This window comes from Aythya marila (assembly GCF_965140915.1).
Source record: "Aythya marila genome assembly, chromosome: 16".
In the NCBI taxonomy this organism is placed as follows: domain Eukaryota; kingdom Metazoa; phylum Chordata; class Aves; order Anseriformes; family Anatidae; genus Aythya; species Aythya marila.
Window position 1 is genome coordinate 14,993,641 of NC_139057.1, and position 22,884 is coordinate 15,016,524.

The 22,884-nt window shown below is 38.2% G+C and overlaps 1 protein-coding gene across 7 annotated transcripts in view; it reads left to right on the forward strand.

The window, feature by feature from the left end:
- Positions 1-22,884, forward strand: part of NCOA3 (nuclear receptor coactivator 3) — a gene marked incomplete at its 3' end in the record, with an annotated part of 83,413 nt that overhangs the window by 24,169 nt on the left and 36,360 nt on the right. For 2 of the 7 annotated variants that reach the window (XM_082773481.1, XM_082773480.1), the window contains one exon: positions 4,306-4,441. The exons of 4 other annotated variants lie outside the window; for them this stretch is intronic. Of the gene's footprint in view, positions 1-4,305; positions 4,442-7,788; positions 7,879-22,884 lie in introns of those variants that run through there. One more of the 7 variants, XM_082773482.1, reaches the window with a different exon arrangement.

Below are 22,884 nucleotides of genomic sequence, written 5' to 3' on the forward strand. Positions count from 1 at the left end.
TTAGCGCTACTGGGCGAGCCCCCCATCTGCTGTTTCAACTGGGATCCTGAATGGGGGGGCAGCCTTCGCGAAGCCCTTGATCCTGCTGCTGCCTCCTGTTTTCAGAATGGGTGGGGCAGTATAACCTAGAAAAATGTCCCTGTTCACCAGCTACTGGGCTGCCAGGCGCTTTAACTGCTTCATAGCTGGCAGGGTTCGTAGGCAAGCTGCTCCTGGTCTTTATAATACAATGATAAAAAGCATGTTCTGTCCTGTCAGCATGGAGGAGTGGTGCAGTAACAAAGCTTGCTTGGTTAGATAAAATACTTGAGGATTTTGGCAAGTGGTTTAAAACACAACTGAGCATGTGCAATGACTTTAAAGGCACTTACCATCTGTGCAGAGCAGCAAGATGAAGTTTAGCTTGTTTAGAGATTTGAGCAGTTTCTTTCCTAAAACTTCTCAGATGGAATAAAAAGTTGCATTTTGTTCAACATAATTATCTACTCTGTTTTTAAATGTCTGAACCAATTTTATGCAAGTCTTCCACCAAACGTAATTCTGAGGGGTGTGTGAGACAGTCATTAAAGAATTAGAACAAGCTTTTGTGATGGAAAATGTTAGGCATCCTTAACCACAGTGTCTGCATAGGTAATGATATGCTTTAGTATATTTTTCTATTTCAGGCAAAGATGCCCACCCAAAACCAACAATGTTTTGTTCCTTCTTCTACATCAATTTGTCAAAATGAACTTTCATTGAGCAGATACTCCTAATTTTAGTATGAAACTTTGGATGCAATGTTGGCTATATCAAGGCTATTTTAAAGATGAAGTATATTAAGTTGTCAGTGTGTTCATAAATAAAACCGGTGGGGCCCACTTCCTAGACAAACAGATGCCCTTGTGGGGAATGTCTGTTGGTGTGTGGTTTTAAACATTTTCCAGCAATCCTTTCCTTCCCCCCACCTCCTGTTTGGTACTTCAGATTGTACAGTTCTTATTTGTGCACACAAAAAGCAAAAATAATGCTCTGCTTTGTTTGGTACAGGTCTTATTTTCATGACCTGTAAGCTTCGTGTCTGGAAGTGGAAGAAACTGCAGCTGTTTAGCTTCATGTGTAATGTGAATGTGGCATGTTTGAACAACAACAAAAGAAATAATATCTTGAATATTATAGGTGAAAACAGCTAATTTCTAGCTCATCTTGTAAACAGCAGGTATAGTCTTCAGAAACTGGAATAATACATTCTGTGGACTTCTGGAAAAAGCTTGCATAGTTAACTCAAAAGTGTTTTTCCTAAATGGAGTCAGAATAGGACACTGTGGATTGGGTGGAGCCTCGGAGTCTCAGAAGGCCTGAGATGTGCTGTTAATTCAAGGGCAGCCTCTCATTAGCTTCATGAGCTGCATAATAAAATACATAATGTAAAAACTGTGTACATTTTCCAGGGAATTGCATAAAGTTTAGTAAAGGATCCTCAGAATTGTTCATTATTACAGACATGCTGCTGCATCATTTTCAGTCTTTTTGCTTGAAAACACGGTTATACAGACTGACTTTGGTTAATAGGTTACTTATGTGGTGATCTAGTAAACACTTCTAAATGTTACTCAAGTGTTGTAATTAGCGTATTTTAGGAGACAATGTTAGAAATTTCTAGTGTCTTCCCATCCCCCAGCTTTTGAGCTCAGAGGAGTCTAGTTTGCTTGCAGCTGCAGTGGTAGGCATCTTTCAGGAAGTGACCTTGGCTTGTATTAATCAAATTCAGAACACACAGAAAAGCTGCTTGGTAACATGCTGACTTGATGTAAAATTTTATAGCATCCATTTTCTTTTAAAATGAGGCCATCTTATAAAAAGGGAATTTATTTGTGATACTTCAGTTTAAAAGAATTTCGCTGAAAAGACATAGTATTTAGAGAAGGTAAAAAAAAAAAAAAAAAAAAAAACAACTTTTTACTGAGAGGAAAATAGCTTTTTATATATGTAATTAAGCCTTCAATTGCTCTTGGCAAAACGGTTTTTTAAACTATCTAAATTGTGAAAATAGTGTTAAGTACTTTTTTTCCACTGGTGTCTTATCCTTTTTGAGCTGGAGTTAAAAAAAAAAAAAAAAAAAAAAAAAAGCCTGGTAGTAAGGTCTGATCTCAAGATCTTCATGATGCCTTTAACTTTTTGATGTATTCTAATCACTTACTACATCTTTTAACAGCTCTCAAGGCATTAAGCTTAACCACAGAGTTGCTATATTGAGCTAATATGCCTGTTTGCATAAATTGAGAGAAGAATCTATCTGTGCCTGTTTAAGAAATTGCAGAATCACTGTTGTTTGATTCCTGGAGCAGCTTTGAAGAGCATTTGCATTATTTCCTTCATTGTGCCCCAAACTATTTTGTGCGTTGGGTTTATAAAAATGGAAGATTGCTAGCAGTATTTTCAGCTGGCATAGCTGTTTGGAAGAATGTCTGTTTATGTCTTTATTCTTCCTTGGGACCTATGCAGAGGGCTGAGACATGAATATCTTTCACCATTCTGAAGTGCTGTCAAAGCCCTGAGTTTCTTGGGTAAGATAATTTTCAAACTGCATGTTTGTGGAGAATTAGTAATAGCTGCCACCTGACTAATGTTTTTTTCCCTTAGGTTGTCATGTGCGTAATCTCAAACAATCTGATATCTGGTTGTTTTCAGGGTTTGAAAAACTGAGTACTACTTTAATTGGCATCTTCAGCATAAACGTCTTGTGCATGTTGATGGCATGTTTGCCCATTTTACCTCTTCACAATTGTATTCTGATTGAGATCTCTGCAGAAAGATTAACAAGAGTATGCTAAGATACATGTTCTCAAGTGTTTTCTGGCTTTACTGTTAGAAGCTGCCTGTAATGGAAAGCTTAATTCCATGTTGTCTACCCTGTAAGTGTATGCTGTGACTTTCCATTCCACTTGGTATCCAGTCAGTTGCCGATCATTTACTTCAGGTCTCTACTTAACCCTGCCCTTTTCTGCTGTCTTAGGATACTTAGCCTAACAGATGTCTGAACTACATGTTTTTCTCCATTTCCTGCTACCTTTTATTATATTCTGTGTATTAATGCACCAGACCAAGAACTTTTCATCCATATCATCCCTTAGAAAGCTTTTAGTCCTCTTGCCCAGAGCATGTGAGGCCAATGAAGGGGTGACACATCCCTTGCTATCTGCTTAAGTGTCACTGACACCAGCTTTCTAAGATCAAGCAGAATGCAGTTACAGGTTGCTATTCCCGTGTTATTCAGTATTTCCGATCTTCATTCAACATTTTCATCAATCTCCTAGAGATTAAAATTGGGCACAGATTTTGGGATACTCCCACAGACTGGTGCATTGAGTCAGTAGTGCCTGTGATGAAACTGCATTGCTTGTGATGATAATTCTGACTCTGGAAAGCTTTTGTCTTAATTTCATCCATTACAATTTTACACCAGAACTGCTGATTAGGGGATGACAGAACCTAAGATTGTTAATGCAGAATGGAAGCATACAGTGGAACGAGAAACCTGTTCCACATTCTTCCTCTAGCTCCCTAATCCTGCAATGAGAAGAGACTAGGATGTTTGTCTTTTTATGTGCCAAAACAAGAAAATCTGTTTAAAATGTGTGGTGTCCAGACCATTCAGATTCTTTTCTACTTTTGTGGCTGGATGCGGGTTAACCCACAACTACTCCAACAATTAACTCCATCCCAGCCAAAGCCAGAACACTAGATGCTTGCTCAAAAGTGCTCATTGATATACTTACTGCAGGACGGGAGCTCCTCTTCATGCTCAGTCATATCTGAGCTTCTGATTTTATTAGTTACTAAAACTTATTCTGGGGAGCAGAATACAGTATCGATATGTGAGCATTACTGTATGGGTTCATATTCAGGGGGTGCTCTATTAACTGCAGAAAGTTCCTTTCTTCATTGCCAAGAGTTTCATAGAAGGAAATACCTCAATTCCTGCACTGAGCAGATGGTTAAAGGACTTGGTGCTACTTCGGGCCCTGATTGGAAGGTCTGACTTCTCAGGATGTTTCTGCATACTGTGGTGGACTTCATAAATCTAAAGAATTGATCTTAATCCAGAAATTAGGTTACCTAAACTTTTTCATTCTGGATTTTTGAAGCTCTACTGTATTTTGGGGGACCACTACCTCTAATTTCTCTACATTTCTATCTAAACCAGATAAAATTTCACATTGTAGTTTCTCAGGTGTGGAAGACATTCATATACCCGTTTAAAGGCCCCTCGTGGTTCTGGCTGTGATTAATATTGCTGTATTCCAATAATTTTGTGTTTTGCAGGTCAAGCTACCTCCTTCAGAGGATGTCTGAATAGTTATCATTTTTTCACAGTGCTGCTAATCAGTTGCTCTGCATCCATCACCAAACCATCTCAACAGCAGCCCTCTCCTGTGGATTGCACACTGCAACATACGTGGTATTTACACAACATAGTGAAATTTGGGACAGGCACCCGAGGCAGATACTGTAAGCGGCAGTGCCAGGGAGCCATAGGATCCATCCCTCAATCAAACACACCTGAGGCTTCTCATTCCTGTTAGTCTGTCATTAGTCCTGTTGGCCAGTCATTAATAAATCTTGGAATGAGGTTTATATTGTCACATATATGGCAATCCAGGGTAGATGACCACCTTTGAATCCTGCCTGATGGGGGTTTGTAAGTGCTTTCATGTCCAAGACTGCACAGGATGAGCCACCCCTACACTGTCCCTCCTTCTCAGGGTAAATGGAGGGTGACTTTTGGGGGAGAAGTCCTGAGGCAGAGAACTAGCAGTGGGCAGCCCCGTGCTGCTCTATGTCAGTGCCCATCCCCGGCTGCCCCAGAGGCAAAGCAAACCCTGCGGGGCTTCGCTGCATGCCTCAGTCCTTTCTGCCCATTCTGCCCTCCTCTACCAAGGTCACCCCTTCCTCTTTGCTGTCAGTCGCACTAGGGCCGGTTCAGAGCCCTTGGGACTTCGCCTAGCAGCAATCCTGCGGGGCCGAGAAGCCCTTGACTCGCCCTGTTCACTAGTTTTTGGGCTCATTCCTCACTCCTCAGGGCCGGGCGGCAAGGAGTTAAGCCAGGGCCGCGGTCCTGGCCGCCGCCGCCGCTCTGCCATTGGGCGCGGAGAGGTGAAATGGAAACCAGGCTAAACTTTTGACCCCGCAGCGGCGGTGGCGGAACGCCTTCCTCGGGCCCGGAGCCCAGCGAGGGCTTCCCCCCCCCTCCTCTGCCCGTCCTTCCCCTCCGCCGCCGGGCCGGGCCGCGGGCAGCCGCCCGGGGAGGGGGCAGCGGGAGCGGGCCCGGCGCCTGCGGGCCCACGGAGCGGGAGAGGGGAGGGCCCGGGGGGCGCTGAGGGGCCCTTGGGGTGCTGCCGCTCCGGCTCCTCGCAAACTGGTCGGTGAATGGCGGGTCGTCCGTTTGGCAGTTTCCACCGTGGTTTTTTTTTTTTTTTTTTTTTTTTTTTTTTTTTTTTTTTAAAAAAAAAAAAAAAAAACAAACTCCAAATTGATGCTATCACAGCTAATTAGAAACTAGGGAAGGGAGGATGAGTCATCGGACACAGCGGCGTGCTGGCTGCAGGGAACTCTGCTGCTTAATAAACGGGGCTTGGGCTTTTTCTTTTTTTTTTCTTTTTTATTATTTTTTATTATTATTAAAAATGAAGTGGTTGCTGTTTACTGAAATCTGAGGTAGAAATGCCTCGTTAGTTCCCAGGTTGGTGTGTTAAACGCACATTCACCTAGCTGTAGCTGTTTTTCTGTTCTTTTATGTCCTCTTTAAACAAAATAATTTGTATTTTCCTGGGAAAGAAGAAGTGCCTGTGCAATGTCACTGCCAACTTGCGGAGTGCCGGAGTCCCATGGTAGCCATCTTGCAGATTTTTATTTGGGTAGGGTGACTAACAAATTCTGGACCCAATTAGCGTGTGTGTCACTTTCATACTATGCAGATTTTGTCACACACAAAAAAATCAAAAATATCTGTGGTCAAGTAAATTCACCTTCCCTCTGTAGCTTTGCCAAACCAGACAAATTAAAGCAGCATTACGTTTGCGATGAAATATGAATACGAGATTTAGTTAATCCACGTTTCTTTCCCCTCAAACATGTCTGTCTTTTCCCTGACAAAAGAATAGCTGACTGGGTTACTTTGCTGCATCAGCTGCCATTTTCTCCCTCCCCCGCTCCCAGGCACAGGTAGCGGCCTGCTCTTCTGGCTGGAGCATTCAACTCACTGAGTTTTAAGTGCCACTTAATCAAGGAGTCACTCAGCACCTTACTCAGAGATAACATTCAAAACTCTTCCTCAACAAAGAAACTCGATTCCCGACTACTTCAGGCTGATGTTTTCACCTCTCTGGTGGCTTGTTCTTGCAAATAGTTTCGTCAGACTTATGTAGTGTGCTCATTTTCCTAATGAGAGATTAGGGTGGGGACAAGCCCTCAACTGCTGTGATCTGGATTTTTCTTTTCTTCTTTTTAAATTCAGTACACTAAGCTTTTCGGGTGTGAAGTGTTTAGTTTATGGCAGCGTTAGCACAGTAGGACCAGGGAGAGAAGGTTTGGTCCGGGATTCTTCATGAGCGCTGTACTTGCTACAGCTTTATCTGGGAATTGAGGGAGTCTCCTGAAGCATTGCCAGCAGCATCAAGGGAACAATGAATATAATATGATTAATAGCAGATCCCCTGCCCCCTCTTGTGTGCAATTCTCCTTGCAACAGCAAAAGAAACATGCGCTTGTAATGATAGTTGGTGGCCTCCCTGTTTGTTCCAGTTAGTGTTCCCGAGCAGCAGCTATTATATAGTTTATTTTCTCCCACTCCCTATGATTCTTTGTTCTCTCCTCACTGCGCCTGTGTGCATCTTGTCTGCTTCTCGTTGTCAGTTTCATGGCAGTTCATCTGCCTTCACAATGGAGCTGCACTGAAGTCACAAATCATATTGCATATCACAGTGAAATAGAATAAATACTCTTCTAAAAGAAAAAGGAGTAACAATTGTCAGGAACTCAGAAATGCTTGTGAACTCTGTTTCTCAAGTGCCATTTAAGTGTCCCTATTGCATCGGGGTAGTGTTGGATGCACATGCCTTTTAGTGTTAGAAACGAGTAATCTCTACAAACATTAATACCTATGCCAGAAGCAGGGTAAGAAACCAGCAAAAAACAACCAAACAACCAAAAAACGTCTTTCAAGCTACAGAAACTTTAACTTCACTACATTTGCACATCCTGTAACTTCAAAGTATCCTATTTTGGGTGAAGTGGCAATAGGCTGAAAGTGAAGTGCTGAAAATGAGGAGAGTATAACCTTTATTTCTAATAAAAATGGCCAGAAAGAGGGGTATCAGAAATACTGCCTGTGCATTTTTGTAACATAAAATCATTAAATGAGTACTCTTGGACTGAAAATAAACTGCTGAGTTCTATATATGTTTCTTCAGGGTAGATTTGGAGGTTGGTTATATCTTTCAAGTTTCCTCAGGGTGAATTGCCAATTGTTTGGGAGTTGCACTTTTAGATTTTTTTTCTTCACTATTTCCAGACTGTGAATTGGAAATTTGAAAAGGAGAAGTTCATGCCAAGGTGTTTTCCTCCATTATTTGTTATCTAGCATAAACAGTTCCTATTGTCCTGTTTTAGTGAAGGAAGGGTGGATGATTTAGAGAGAAGACTTTAGAGCACAGCCTCTGAAATAGGAAAATGATTTTATATTCCAAAACTCATTGTCGATACCTCTGTAGTCTATTTCAAGTTTCTGCTGGCTCATCCTCCTGAGTTTCCTGGCTTTCGTCATGGAGTTGCATGGTGAACTGCACTTGGAGATCTCGTATGAAAGGTTGTCATTTCCACCCAAATCTGCTCCTAACTGTAAGTGCAGGCACAAATGACACTGAAAAACAGCAGAACAGTAGTATTTGGAATGTAAATTTTTGTTTGTTTTTAAATCATTATCATTGTATCTCTGTCTTCTCTGCTTTTATTTACATTTCAGTTAGTGGTGAAACTTAATATCTGCAGTCCAAGCCTTGCATGGTGGGATGCAGTAAGCAGCCTCAGTAGGTCCATCTCTGAAGGCAGTCTTGTTGGCACACTTGCTGCAGATCTCCAGTGATGAGTGAACTCTTGGTCTTCTACAACAAAAATGGGTTGAGTTTCTGGAATGAAACCCCCTCTTGGAAGAGCTGTGTTGGGTGTGGTGATGTAACCTGTTCTGAGATGTACAGTGATCAGGTCTAGAGGTCTTCAGAACATTTTGAATGGACTTTCAAGTCCTGTTTTGCTCTAGCCTTGGAGCAGGTTTCTAGTAGCAATTTTTTGAAACACAATAAATAAATTCAGTGTATTCATTTTCATCTCTGAAAAAAAAAAATAAGATGTGGACATACTGATTCCTTTAAGCTGAAGTGTACATATCCACTGTCTCATTTCTTTGGCACAGAGTTTAGGAGTCAGGGTCTACCTCAGTGTCTATGATATATATACATTCTTTCTTTTAATATACAAAACAGTGTAGACATCAGTGTTTTTCAGATAGAATAAAGTGGTGTGATCATGGTGAAGCAGACATCCCTCTGTGAGTTGTGTGTGGCCTTTCACACTTTCTTGAAAAATGCAGTAAGTATAGGAATTGGTTGCTGTAGCTGAAAGGACTTTTTGCTTTTATAATTTTCTTAGGTTGCCTTATCTATACAGCTCTCCCCCTTGCATGTCTGTGGGTTGATACGCCCTTACAGTCAGTTTGTTCCTAGCTTCTGTTATAGTTTGAAGTAGTCTCAGTTTCTCAGACTACAAGGACAGTAAATAGCTTCGCTTACTGATTTCTACTGAAGGAGCAGACCAGAATACTTTTTCTGTAGTTTTTTTAGAAGAGTGTGCTTTATTTCCAGCACAGTTTGAAGCTGTTTTTAGGTTGGTTGTTTGGATGGGGTCTTGGGGGTGGGGGTTGGACAAGACAGGATTGTTCAAAGAAATTCCACATGCTAATGAAGAACCCTTTCTGCCATTCACATTCTGCTTTTCTTTGTGTGTTCTGGAAAGCTTTTCTTATCTATCTCGAGTCATTGCTAGCTCTGATTTCTCTAAACTTTCATTCTGATGTTTATTAAGCAAACAATGCATGTCCTTCAGGAAGATAATCAGTATAATCTAACTGGTTATTTCTCAGCTTACATGGAATTTCAGTAATAGACAACATCCATGAACAGATGCAGGAAGGAAGATAGAAGGCTGGCTGAAGTGCTCCGTAACTGTTGAATTCAATCATTTGTGGTACGTAGTCTGCTGAAGTCTCTATCTGGAAGGCTAAGACAACAAAAGAGATCAACTTTACAGTTTGTGGTATTAAAATTTCTTCATGATGGATCACTTCACAATGTCTGTTGTTCACTCTTTCCAATCAGAAGTAGAAATGCACATTTTTATTTTTAAGATCAGTAAACTAAAAACACAACACAGTAATATTTTAAATAATAGTAAGGCCGGAGTCCTTATAGCCATCAGTTTTCAATCTCAAGGTATAAATAGGGAGTGTCCTGCTAAGTTAAGGATTGGACAATTGTAAATAGATTCAGAGCAAAAAGGGTTTGCCAGCAAAAGTGGTATGTCTTTTGTCTTGCTGGCTCCACATGCTATTGTAGTTGTTTGGTATCGATGCTGTGAAAACAGAGGACAAGTATTTTTCTTTTTGGGTGTTACTACTTAAACATATTTCTGTGACCACTGGTGGAACAGACAACTGTCAATGTTCCTTCATAGTTAAGTTCAAGGCTGTGATGTGATAGAGAATAGGAAAATGAGCAATTCCTACCTATTTTTTTTCCCCAGGTTTAACTTTATCTGTCCTAGGGAGGAAAAAGGGCCATGTGTTCTGAACATGGAAAATTACAAAATCAAGTTTGTTTTATTTACAGGAAGAATTTGTTATGTCTTACAGTAGGAGAAATAATTGTGCTTTTTATTCAATGCCTTTTTAATGTAATTATAAATGGACAGGGCAGAATTGAATTATCCTGGCTATGCAAATGAAGGAGGAAGGGCAATTGTGAATTCGGTGATGGTCACTGTATCCGCTTGAATTGATCTCTATCTGTAGTTCATAGAAAAAATACCCCTTTAGATAAAGGCATTTCTCATAATATTAATTTTGGGAATTTTTAATTAATATTTTAAAATCATATGTAGCAAATTATTAATAACTCTTCTCTTTTTTTTTCTTTTCTAGATTCTTATATAAAATTCTCATTAGGTGATTTTTTATTTCAAAAGCTGTCATTCCTGTTCTCCTCCCCACAGCACTGTTAAAGCAGGGTAGACAGTTCTTTCCATTTGCTTTGAATTTCTTTTTATTTTTCACATTACTTCCCCGCCACCCATGTAATGTCATCCTCCTGGGTCCCATGTCAACATCACTTTTCTTCCGTTGTGACAGTATTAGAATTGGGGACTTCAGTCAGTAAGGAATCTGTTTTGAAATATTCTAAATTTGAAAATGAAGAAAATTAAGATCAATGTGAAGCTTTCTTAAGGCTTTTGTAAGAGACAGAAGAAAACATTTGGAGAGAGAATAAATGTTTGAGTTTTGCAGAAGCTGAATAACAGTGTGGCATAAGAACAAACTGGAGCCTTGTGTGTTTTATGGGGAGGACAATGGGGACGTGGGGACAGCCTAAAATAAAAAGCCAATGCATTTAAAATTGATAAAGAAAAAAGAATTTTACTTACACAGTTAGCAGGCATGTGATATCAGACAAGTTATTTGTATACTAAAAAGCATTTATTTTTTTTTTTTAAGTAGGAGAGTATCTATAGTTAGTAGAATTCATACTTAAAGAATATTCTGTGATATTTATTAGTTTCCTACTAGTTTCTGAAAACAAACCCACCCTTTGGTAGATTTGTCTGCCCACCCTTTTCTACTCCTGCATAGGGCAAGCCTGGGATATGGTGTGGCGTGATGAATCCTACGTTCCTTTGTTAAAATGGGTATTGGTAATGAACACTCCAGAGCCAAAAATGCTATCTTGTTATGAAGGAAATCACACTACTCTTTTCTTTTCCTGTTATTATATGATTATATAATATAAATGTTAATAGAAATGTATTCTGAAGTGACGTTATTATGTCCCTTTAGATGTTCAGAATACATTTCTGATATTTCTGAAAGTGGAGCATTCTAAGTTGTGATTCTCTTCATTCCTTGCTTTTATGGTCTGTCAGACCAACATTAATACTGTTTAATGGCACTGATTTAAGTAACTTGCCATTAATGCTAGCCTCATAGTGTTCTTCAGTTTAAGTTTTCATAAAGTTTCAGGTTAACCTCTGAGAAACTTGGAAGGCTGCTAGTCATCTATTGGCTCAGAATTTAGGAAAAATTTACCTTGCTTGGCCGTGAAATCAAAATTAGTCTTTGCTTTTAGACACTTAATTCTGTGTCTTTGAAGTGCAGTCATAACAACAAAAAAAATCACCCTTTTTCCAGGTGTTTTTAAAGACTTTTTCTGTCTTATCAACTAGCAGAACTAAGACAATTTTTGTTGGTAGTGTCCTGGGCTCTCTGATGAGAAGCGGAAGAAGTTCTGCCCTGCTTGTACTTTCTGACAGTTACTTGTCAGTCCTGAACCACTGCAGTTTGCAGAATGGTGTTTGAAGATACCAACTGCATTTTGCTTAAAATGCTTTGCCATGATGTGTGACATTTTAGTGGCTAATAATGAGCAATTTGTCAGCAAGTAGCTGGCCATGCAGTAATGGCAGGACAGTAAGTGGTAATGTCCTCACTTGGCCAAAGACGAGAATAAATCCCTGCTCATCATTCAGAGGTCTGCAAAGATCCTAGAATTGTAAAGAACATGTAGAGATAGGAAAGACGTGGAATTTCTAAAGAAGTAAAAATAACTACTTGTTTATTCCAAAATTGCAGGGCTTCTGGCTTTTTCATAATCCAAGGCTGTTACCATTCACAGAGAGTGAATTTAATTCTTTCATGGTGTATGGGTGAAATTTACCTCTCATCCAAACAAAACTTCAAGTCAGTTTTAAGAGCACTTAAACTGGGCCTGCAGATTTCACTTTAGAATGAAATAATCTAGCGATTTTCCTAAAAGTTGTGAAGACAAAAGGAAAATTAGAAAATATAATTTAAAGACTGAGTATAGTTTTATAATGGGCTTTTAGAATTTCTCAGTGAACTATTGTGTCTCTTCTGTAATGCTTTCAAACTTTGGAATTACTCAGTTATGAGTAACCTGAATGAGCTGTTTTCTGCTTCATGGGATATTTTTCCTGGTCAGTAGTACATACACTGTAGTACTTATTTAATTTGACACTTTGGTCATCCTTACTGCCTCTTCTGTCCTGTTGTGTATGCTTATTGCACTAATATAGGATATATTTACTAATGTGTCTGTGAAGGAAGCTATTGGAGCCATTGTTATGAGAATTATAGTTAACCAGTATGTAATGTTAGATTCTTATTTTGAAACAGAACATACATGTACAAAAGTTGCTTGTCAGAGCTGTACACCTTGGTATTAATGGCTCACTTATTCCAGGTTACAGCCTTTTCATAAGATTTTCTACCTTGTTTGTTCAGTTCAAATTTCACGTTACCAATGTTGGTTTCAGAGCAGGTACAATGAATACTGTAAACTAAATGTGCAAGGGGACTTTTTCATACTTTCACTGTTTCTTATGCTGTAAGATCTGAAGAGTTATTTTTAATTTTGCTGAAATGTGATAGTTTGCTCTGATAAGTGTAATCACCTTCTCAGCTAAGGGATGTTTTGATGTTTACACTGCTACAGATACTGCAATATTTGTAGTAAGTGCAGCGGTTAGGTTACCACTGTTTTCAGCAGTTATTGTTCTGTTTTTCAGCACTGGTGTTCAATGTGGTTGATGAAAGGTCATCTAGATTATTTACTATAACTATAGTAAGTGCTGGACAGTTTTCTGTGTCTTTTTAAAATAAAAAATGTGAACATTGAAGGACATAATTATATTATTATTGACATTCTTTTAAAACATCAAGTAGAATGATCATTTTAAGCAGAAATCAATCCATTCCAGGCACTAGGCTTAACATAGATCCTGGTACCAGAAAACGCTTAAAGGTTGCATTTGGAGCAAACAGATATCTGTTTTTCTTGGCTGTGTGTAGAAACACACCTATGTTTCTAAATAGCCTGGCAAATAATCAATTGTCAATAAAATTTAGGTCTTCTGAGCCTTTCTACTCATTTTGACATATTTACGGTATCTTTCTAGTTGAGCTTAATAAAAATATACCTTTAAAAGTTTTTTTTTTTCTTCCTGTTGAAGATAAAATTCTGAAAAAATACTACGTTTGGCCTTAGTAATCCTACTGAAGCTGGGGATAGAATTCTCACTGAATTATCAGAAACAGCCCTAGACCAGTGCTAAAAGCTTCTGAAAATCTCAGTGGAAATATACTAAATTAGAATAGATCAAAATACTTATTACAACAGAGAGGGAAGGGCATTGATATCACATGAGTATTTCATCTTTCAACATGCTGAGCTTTTAACCTGCTCAGGAAAACTAGCTAACACTTTTCACAAAAAATCACAGAAGACTGTCAGAGTGCTTCAGACTTGGCTGCAACAGAAGAAACATGCTTGTTAATGTGGTAATCACAGTGAAATCTTTAAAGTCCATTTCCCCATTTGGCTTGACAATGGTAGTGTAGAAGTCATTTTTCGTATGCACAAAATTATCAATTATATCTGGTTTCAAATAGGGGAACTGGAGAAGGAACAGCTTTTAAGAGGACTGCACTGTAGATAGGGATGGGATGCTTGGCCTAGTTTTATCACATCAAAAAGTAATATTTCTTAATGGACAGTTGAGACAATCTGATCCCCAACTCACCCTTTACAGTGCAGCTCGTGTTCAGCTCTGCTCAGTTTGTTGTACCTGGGTTATTTCTATAGGATACTTTTAGCATTTTATAATGAGTGATTTACTACAGCAGGAAATGTTCAGGTTCATGCTGTTGAATGAGTCTCTGATTGCAAGACATTTTATTCATGTCAACAACAACAATAAAAGGGGGTTTTGTTTCTTTTTCAGCTTATTTTGCTTTTGACTTTTCTGAACACAATACTTAACATCATCCCTTCAGCTAGTAATGATTTTCTCTGTCCCTGTACATCAGTCTCATCAATATGGAAGAGAAGGTGTTTGCATTTTTATGTAAATTGTAAAATTGGACAGTAAAAAATACAGAATTGGAAGTGGAAATATGAACGACTGTTTTTTTCCTTTTCAAGTTCTTTTGGACTAGGTTTGTTGAATGTGTCCACTTTGGTAGAATGTGTATAGTAGAGTGTAGCAGAGATTTTGGAAATACTACCATTAATTTCAGCATAATGATGTTATCTGTGTAACAATACCCTGCTTTGGAGGTTAAAATTTGAAAACACTGAACTTTTGACCTTGGCTAAATGTTGCCATGTATAATGCATTATATCCAGCTAGTGAAGTAAAAATTGCATTTTTCTGGGCTCTAGTTTGTGGAAAGTGTAGTGTATATTGGGCTGTATTTCCTGACAGCTGACATTTATCAAGGGTAACATGAGCTTTACTCATTCTCACGTTTTTAAGCAGGTTTCAAAGCTTTACATGTATACACATGTTCAGCATATGTCTTGCAGCTTTGAACGTTTTGTTCTAAAGATGTTAAATCTCATTAAAATGAGAATCCAGACTATAATAAACCCATAATGACTTTTTTGTATATCAAATTTAGGCACAGTGTTAACATCTTGTAAACTGGCACTGTAATGTAAACAGTAAGAGTAACATTAAATGTGTAAAGTGTAAAAATGCTCTTTCCTTATTGGCTGTATTAGTAAACTTCAGTAAAGAATTTGTGTTTTTAATACACTGGATTATTTTGAATGAACACATTTTGTAGAAATCATGCAGTCAAATACAATAAAAAAAGCCATTTCTTATTAAAATAAAAAGCTTCTCTTGGAGAACTTTAGAAAGAAAAAAGCATTATCTTTTCAGTGATGAACAAAGTTCTTGGTAGCCATTTGGATATCTTTTTAAACAGTTTGTGTACCTTAGCCAAATGAAAAACTTGTTCTACTTGCTTCAGATGTTGTAAAGAATGACGTGATTGTCTTGAAATGTTCAAAACTGTGTATGTAATTATTCTTGCTTAATAATCCTCTTAAAGAGAGAATTGTCTGGAAAAAAATAATTATTTTCTTATTTAATAAGTTTTCTGCTAGTCTAAACAGTTTGCTGGGCTATTTTTATACTCCTGTTACTTCAGTAACTCAGTGTAGTGGTAAAAAGATTGCATTGGTCTGGTGCCAGGGAACTCCAAACTGTGGGTGACTCCTCAAGATGAAGTGGCTGAGTATGGTAAAGAAGAAAACTACTCCTAATTTTATATTGCTACTTCTCTCTTTATAAATTTTCTTTATGGTCATATGATGGTCTCTGGTAACATTTTAATGTTACTCTTCTGTTACTGTAAAAGTAGAATTGAACACTATAGCCTTTTCATTTGTTTGTGTTCATAAACTACTAAAAATTCGTAATAAAGAGGTGAAATCTGAGGACAGTCATACCACTAATCTTGATTTTTTTTTCCGGTATTGTTAATGACTTATTAAAATCTGTCCTAGCTTTCAACCATATGAAATCTCTTCAAAATAGATGAGGTGTGCATTTTGCTGTGTCTTTCCATCCATAGAGATCAGCTTGGTTTCTTTGGCTTCTTAGTTCTTCCATATGAGATCGCAGGAAACCTCTTGGCTGATGTACCAATCTACCTGCTGCCAGTGGGCAGCAAAATGTCTGACAGAATCTCATCTGCCAGAATCTCTTTGGCTTGCAATATCAAGGTAGTTGTCAATGAAGTATTTCTCTGATACATCTTCAAATCTGTTTATTAGGAAGGCTGAGGATTTCATATTATAAATCCAGTATTACTCAGATCTGTCACCCTTACATATGTTCATAATCAGTGCAAGTTTTAACACAGACTTCAGGCTTCTTTCAGCCTTTGGGAGTCTAGGATTTTGTTTGCCCCAAAACATGCACTTTTTTGAGTCAGAAGGGAAATCCTAATCTGAGCGGGATATTTCTGCCCGCAGTTCTCTGCTATCCTGTGTCTTAACAGAACAGGAGAGAGCTGCGCAAGTTGACATATGAAGAAATATTTCATATGTTTTATCATAGTTGCAGGTCTGAAGCCAGTTTGGAACTTCAGACTTTGCTGGACCACTTTGATAAAAATTGGAGATCTAAGATGGGATTTCTTTGCTCCAGTTTGGCAGCAGCAGGATTCTAAGCAGTAGTTGATCTTGAACAGTCCTAAGAGGCTGAGCAGATTTACTGTGTTTTCTCTGTTGTTTTGGATCAACCTAAGTCAAATCTGCGGTCATAATTGTAGAATAACTCCTCCCCATAGAATTGCTGAGCTTCAAATAGGGAGTACTTTGTTCTAATCATTTCAAGATACTACTAATTCATAACCAGGCATGATAAAAATCATACAGACAACAAACAAGACAAAGTAAGATGACATTAAAAAATATATCTCTTTATTGAGCTTGCTGGTCTTTAAATAATCCATAGATTTTGACTACTGTTCTTAAAAGCTTTGCAAATTCATTTAAAGAAATGAGTGCATTGATTTATGACATTTTAAAATTTTGAAACAAACATAGTGCAGAAAAGCAGACTTTGTTTTAGGGGCTTACAGACCCATGGGGACCTTAAGCTGATGTCTAGTAAAATTTGGTCTTGCAGACAAAATAAGCTGTATGAATAGCAGAAAATATCTTCTTAAAAACATAAATAAAAAGTTAGAGTAGTTTTCCCAGTGTGATTGTTTTTAACTACCTGCGAATGTCTGTGTATTACAAGAAAGTCAGAAAATCCATTTTTTTTCTGTAGCAATAATTCCTCATAATTTGTCTGCTGTTTGTGGAGTACTGGTAGGATGATGGGCAAATGGATCCCTTAGGAATGTTAATTTTCCTGTATCAGACAACATTTATATACTTATATCCTGTAAAGACTTTCTTCTGTTCATTCCCCCATGTGCACATGTCCAAGAAGCCAGTATTTTGTACAGAGATACCTCTTTTGTAGAGGAAGATACTGCAGCAGGCTCTTCTCTACATGATTTTTCTTGAGATATTTTGTGTTACCGTGCTAGAAACCCGTGTGATCAATGATGTACTGTGATCTTGGTGGTGATGATTTTAATTTGTTTTTGAGGGTAACAAGATATTTTGTGCAGAGACTTGAAGCTTGGCTGTCCTTTCCTGCCTGCCCTCGGCTGTGGTAGTTACAGTCTTATTTCCCCGTTGTAACACAACAGTTGACCAAGTGGGACTGGGGTGGGATGGGGAAAGAATGAGGAAGATACTGTAACTGCCTTGATACAGAGACTTGTGTGGTATTGGCCTTTTAAAAAAGCTACGAGAAGAAAGCATTAGTGGGTAGAATAATTGGTGGTGCTTCTGTCCAGAGGAGCTGGATAGTTTGATTTGCTCTATATCCAGGACTGGTATTTTTGTGAAATGTTGCTGCTACAATAGCAGAGTTTGTTTACACACGTGTGTGTGTGTGTGTGTGCGCTGTGGTCAACAACAGAGTTAAGTGCTTTCATAAAGATCTTAAAAGTGAGAATCTTTCTGAGTTAGATTTTGGATTACTTTCTTAATTTTATACAAACTGAAATGGATGGTAAGGTACATGTTGGAGGGGAGCATATTTCTGCCTATAAATTTATGTTGCTTTGTTTTTAATTTTCCTTATGAAATAGCTGTAGGCATCATTATGCAAAATTATGGATGCTAGGAATGACATAGCACATATATAAATCCTTTGTTTGAAAAAGCATTTTGTAATAACAAGAATGGACAAGCTTTATAACAAGCTTCATTTTTATCAGTGCTGGTCACTGGTAACGAACAGTGAATTATAATAGGGAGCATGGTGAAATTGGCATGCTGTAATGCAGTTTTGTGCTGGAATATTGCTATAGGGATTGTGTGCAAAACTCATTTTGCAACAGAGTTAAAGTCTTAAAAGTATCCTGCAGTATAGGTACTGTATTTGCAGTATATTCTCTTGTGGCTTACTTGATTAATCTTCTATAATTTTTCCAGTTTCAAATATCGCACAGATGCACATTCATTCACTTGCAGTCCGCACAGGACTGGAAAGAGGTTACTAGCACACAGCTGATTTGTGAATACCTTGACAAGATTGAACGTCCTTCCCTGGTTAAGGAATTTGTATAACTATTGTACCAATGTTTGCGTTTACCTACCTGGTAAAAGGTTTCAGTGTTACCATACCTCTAGTTTTATGCTTTTGTCATTATAGTGGCTATGGCTTTCTAGTTCAACATGTGCTCCAAGCAATTTATGTAATGTTAGGATGTTTAAGTCCAATTACTTTGGAGGTAGGTCTAACGTGGGTATGATGTTTTATCCGTATAATAATGCTAGTTAGTTTCCCATGTAAACCAGCCTGTAGTTTTTGTTTTACAGATCCCTTCTATGCGTAGTTTCTCAGGGTGCACTGATGTTCAAACCCTTCTCTTAATTCATTTCTCCAAAATACATTTATTCTATGTTCACTTGCTTGTTTTTGTTTGTCTATGATCTAAATAATAGCTTTTTTTTTTTTTTTTTTTTACTAAGAGCAATTTAGACAAAGAGAAGTAACAGCTAATGTAGTTATTAATATTGTTCATATTAAAATACTTAGTTAACATAGCAAAGAAAACAATTATTTTTTCTTCACATTTTTATGTCTGCTGCAGGCTGCCACAATGACATTTTTTTTCCAATCTCACTCTATTTGGCATTTCTCTTCAAACCCTGTCTGTGCCAGTGACTCAACAGGCAAAGCACCTCTTCACTTTTTGTTTTAAAAGTAAAATAGTTTCCATTCCCATAACATTGTAAAAGCAAATTTGAAAATATCAACAGTTTACACAGAAATTTGATAGAAGGAAATGGAAAAGCAAAGAGCTTAAATCTAGAAACCACCTATTTTTATTTTTATTTTTATTTTTATTTTTATTTTTATTTTGAGAATTGGGGAGAGAAATGTGAGTTTTTATTACCTGTAATTGTAAAGGTGGGCCAAAAAAAAGAACAAAGCAAACAACAAAACCCCAGAACCAACAAACACATCAAAAACAGGACTTGGAGAATTCAAGGTTTCACTGACCTGTTTTCCTCCTCCCTCATTGACCTCTGGCCGATAAATGCTTGAAGCTTTGACTTGTAGAAAATGTTAGATGTTTGGTATGATAGCACTATGTTTATCCTAGCAGTTTTTCTTTGGCTTAATCTTTTACAAGGGAGGCTTCCTGGTAAACCTCTATCAACAAACCTCTTCGTAAAATTATATTTCTCACTGGCAAAGGAGTCTCTCTGCAAGTTCCCTTAGTAAAATAGGCTATATGGGTAAATACATCTCTGCCACTGCACTAAAGCAATTCAAATATAAAAAGAAATCTTTTTCAAGTTGTACCAAATGCACGATGACAAGAAATGTTAGATCAGTTTGAGGATCATGTGACTCACACAGTGATTCTGTGTGATTTTCATTTTTTTTTTTTTTCAGGGCAATTTTTTCCCTCTTAAGACCAGGTTTCCTTTTCAGAGGTCATGCCAGGGTGGCAGACCTTGTTTACACTCAGTGATTTTATTCTTTAGGTTGGCCTCTACCATCTTCCTAGGGATGGAAGTCAGTCAAGGGATGAATGTCACTGGTCCAGAGCTCCTCGGTGTCCGTGCAGCCTCCTTTTTGCCAGCAGCAGTTAAACTGGTCACCTGCCAGTCCTCCGATTCAGCAGCAGTTTGTACTGACAGACTGTGCAGCTTAGCTGGCAGTTCTGAGCATTCATGTTTGAGCCCCTTGCAGATGACGGGTATCCTGGTGACTGAGCAACACCCGGTGTGTCTGTTTGCTTTAATACTTCCTCCATGAGTTCTTAACATTTTCTACATCTTGCTCCTCCAGCCAATTTGCTGCAAAGAACATGCTGGCTGTGGGAATCACCCGAGCATCTTCAGTGGGACAGACCAGCAGCACAAATTGATTTGTGGGGCTGTGGCTTTATTTCCCCCGAGTGTCCACTTTCTGCCTGTGCCGTGAGGAGGTTTGCTGGCTGCCTGGCTGGCTTCCTGCTTCTCATGTGTTTAAACATCTTTTTACTATCAGAGTTCGGTGCAAGGCACACTTCGTGTTCTTTTTTTAGCCCTGTATTTCCTGTTTACATTTGATTTACCGGGTTTTCTAGGCGTTCCAGTTCTTCCTAGGTGGACAAGCTTTGAAATGCTGACCTTTTCCCCGTGGAAGGCCCCTTAGCTTTCTTGTGGAGCCATTCAGGGAGGGGGGTTTGATGTTTTTGTTCTCTGCTGCAAAAGCTGTAGGTGCAGCAGCTATTATTCAGAAATCGTTTGAGAGGCAGCATCATTTTTGTCTCTCCCTGTCTGGCTGTTGTCATCACACTACAGTCATACAGTGACAGTGTAATCACTTTCCATCTCGAGGGCTGGGGGTGTGTGGAGATGTCCTCACATATCGCTGGAGATGTGTAAATTAATATTCCACACTGCTGCTGAGCTGCAGGGTGGTTTTTAAACACAACTGATCTTAGAGGAAAATAATACCATCTTTGAGATGTGTGTGCAAGCATTAACTGATTAATGTGCTGACTTCCTTTTCCTTTTATTTTCACCACTTACAGCTATTTAAAATATTTGGGTTTAATAGTTTGAACAGGAGCTACAACTGGTGTTATGTAATGAAGAAATAAATAGAATACAGTAATGTGCTAGAAAATTTAGAGTATGTGTTTCCCATAGCCTATATGCCTTTGTATAGTGTGGAAAAATGTTTTGCCAAAATTATTTGTAGTGTTGAAAATTAAATCTTGATTCAGTTCATGTAGTGTAACTCATGATTTAAACCTGTAAGTTTTAAATAACTGGGGACTTGCAGTGATCATAATATTGAGTATTTTTACTGTGCCAATTAGTGTTCCCAGTGAAAAAGTCATCTTAAAAATGAAGCTTACGATTGAAAGGCCTTTTTGTACTTCTAGCAGCTGTATTCAGAGCTGATAATTCAATTCTAAGTAGTACTCCTGTTGGTCTTACAAAGATCCCACAGAAAACTATTTCAAATTTGGAATTAAATTTACAAAGTCTACTTTTTAATCTACAAAGTCTAATTTACAAAGTCTACTTTTTAATCTGTGAACAGCTGGTGAGTTCTAGTAAGAATTTGATCTTTTTGGTTTTCTTTTGTCTTTACCTTGGTATTTCTCTGTGGCTCCAATCCAGTGTTTTTGGCCAGGCGATATTTTTTGTCTGAGGTCCTTAGAAGTGCTAGGCTTTATTTGTTCTGTAGATTCAGCCCTTTGTTTAGTAGCTTTTATAAAATGTGTCCATTGTACCTAGCTGGTTACTTTTCTTTAGTAAAGATGTGTTTTCTTTTCCTGTTTCTCTCTGTTTGAGTCTGCTTCATAACTTAAGATTTATAATAATAATAATAATAAATTCAGTTCAAAAAAAAAAAAGAACAAGAAGTTAGACTAATTTATTTTTGGCACGCAATGCTTCCTAACAGCATTTTCGAGAATTATTCACATCTTCACATTCCAAACAAACCCAGCCTGCTCGCCTGCCTCCCCCGCATCCTCCATGTAGGCCTTATAAGCAGGCCATTGTCTCTGTCCCACTGCGGTGGCACACATGTGGATGCTCTTCTCAATTCTTTTCTCCCTTGCAGCTCTAATGACTGCTACTCTTTTGATTCCTTTTCTCAGGCAAATTGACATAGGCTGTACAAAAAGAAATTCAGGTCACAAATAGCTTCATTCTGCTTGAGTGAGGGGAAGATTCAGCTGAATGTGTGCCTATATATACTGTAAATTTCTGGCAAAATATGGCAAAATCTGTGTCATCCCACAAATATCTCATCATCTTAGATCATCGGCTCAACACTATCACCAAAGGAATGTGCAGTTTTAGTATGAAATGTATGTGCAGCTGAAAGAGTTTTAAAGCTATATTTATGATTCTCTTCTGGAGATTGAAATCAGGTGTTGTGTTCTTCTGTACTGTTAATGCAACTAGGATTATTAGGAATGACTAATTTTAAATAAATGAATTTATTTTATGTAGTTTCATTTCAAAATGGTTTGTTCTATTTTGACAGAAGCCCATTGACCACCCTCAATATCTGATTCCCTGTCTGTCAGAACAGTGAATTTAGGGTTATAGCTCTAAGCATGGGAGTAGCTTTCCTCCAAGTACCTGGAACACTAAGAGTGCCTCTTGGCTCATTACACTGAGGTGTAGTGGTAGGTAATTTATACTTGCTTGTGGACCATATTAGTCACACGTGTGTTCAGATGGCTGAGTTGAGCAGGCAGTAGCAATGCTCTTTTATTCATTCAGAATTACTTTTCTCTAAGCAAACAAATTCCCTTTTTGCATGCTCCTTATATATGCCGCTCATGTGTAGAAAATGCAAGCACTTACAAAAACAGGAAACTATTTTGTGTTTTGCATTACATCTCCGTACTGTCTTGTAGCAACATCCTTTTATGGCTGGCTACTTGATTTTCCAGTTAAAATTAACAGTGCATTTAAAGCATACTTCAGTCATGTACTTCATTGCTTCTGTAGGCTAAGTTGTGTGTGCGGTCTAGTCCTCCTTTTTCACAGAATCACAGAATTTCTAGGTTGGAAGAGACCTCAAGATCATCAAGTCCAACCTCTGACCTAACGCTAACAGTCCCCACTAAACCATATCCCTAAGCTCTACATCTAAACGTCTTTTAAA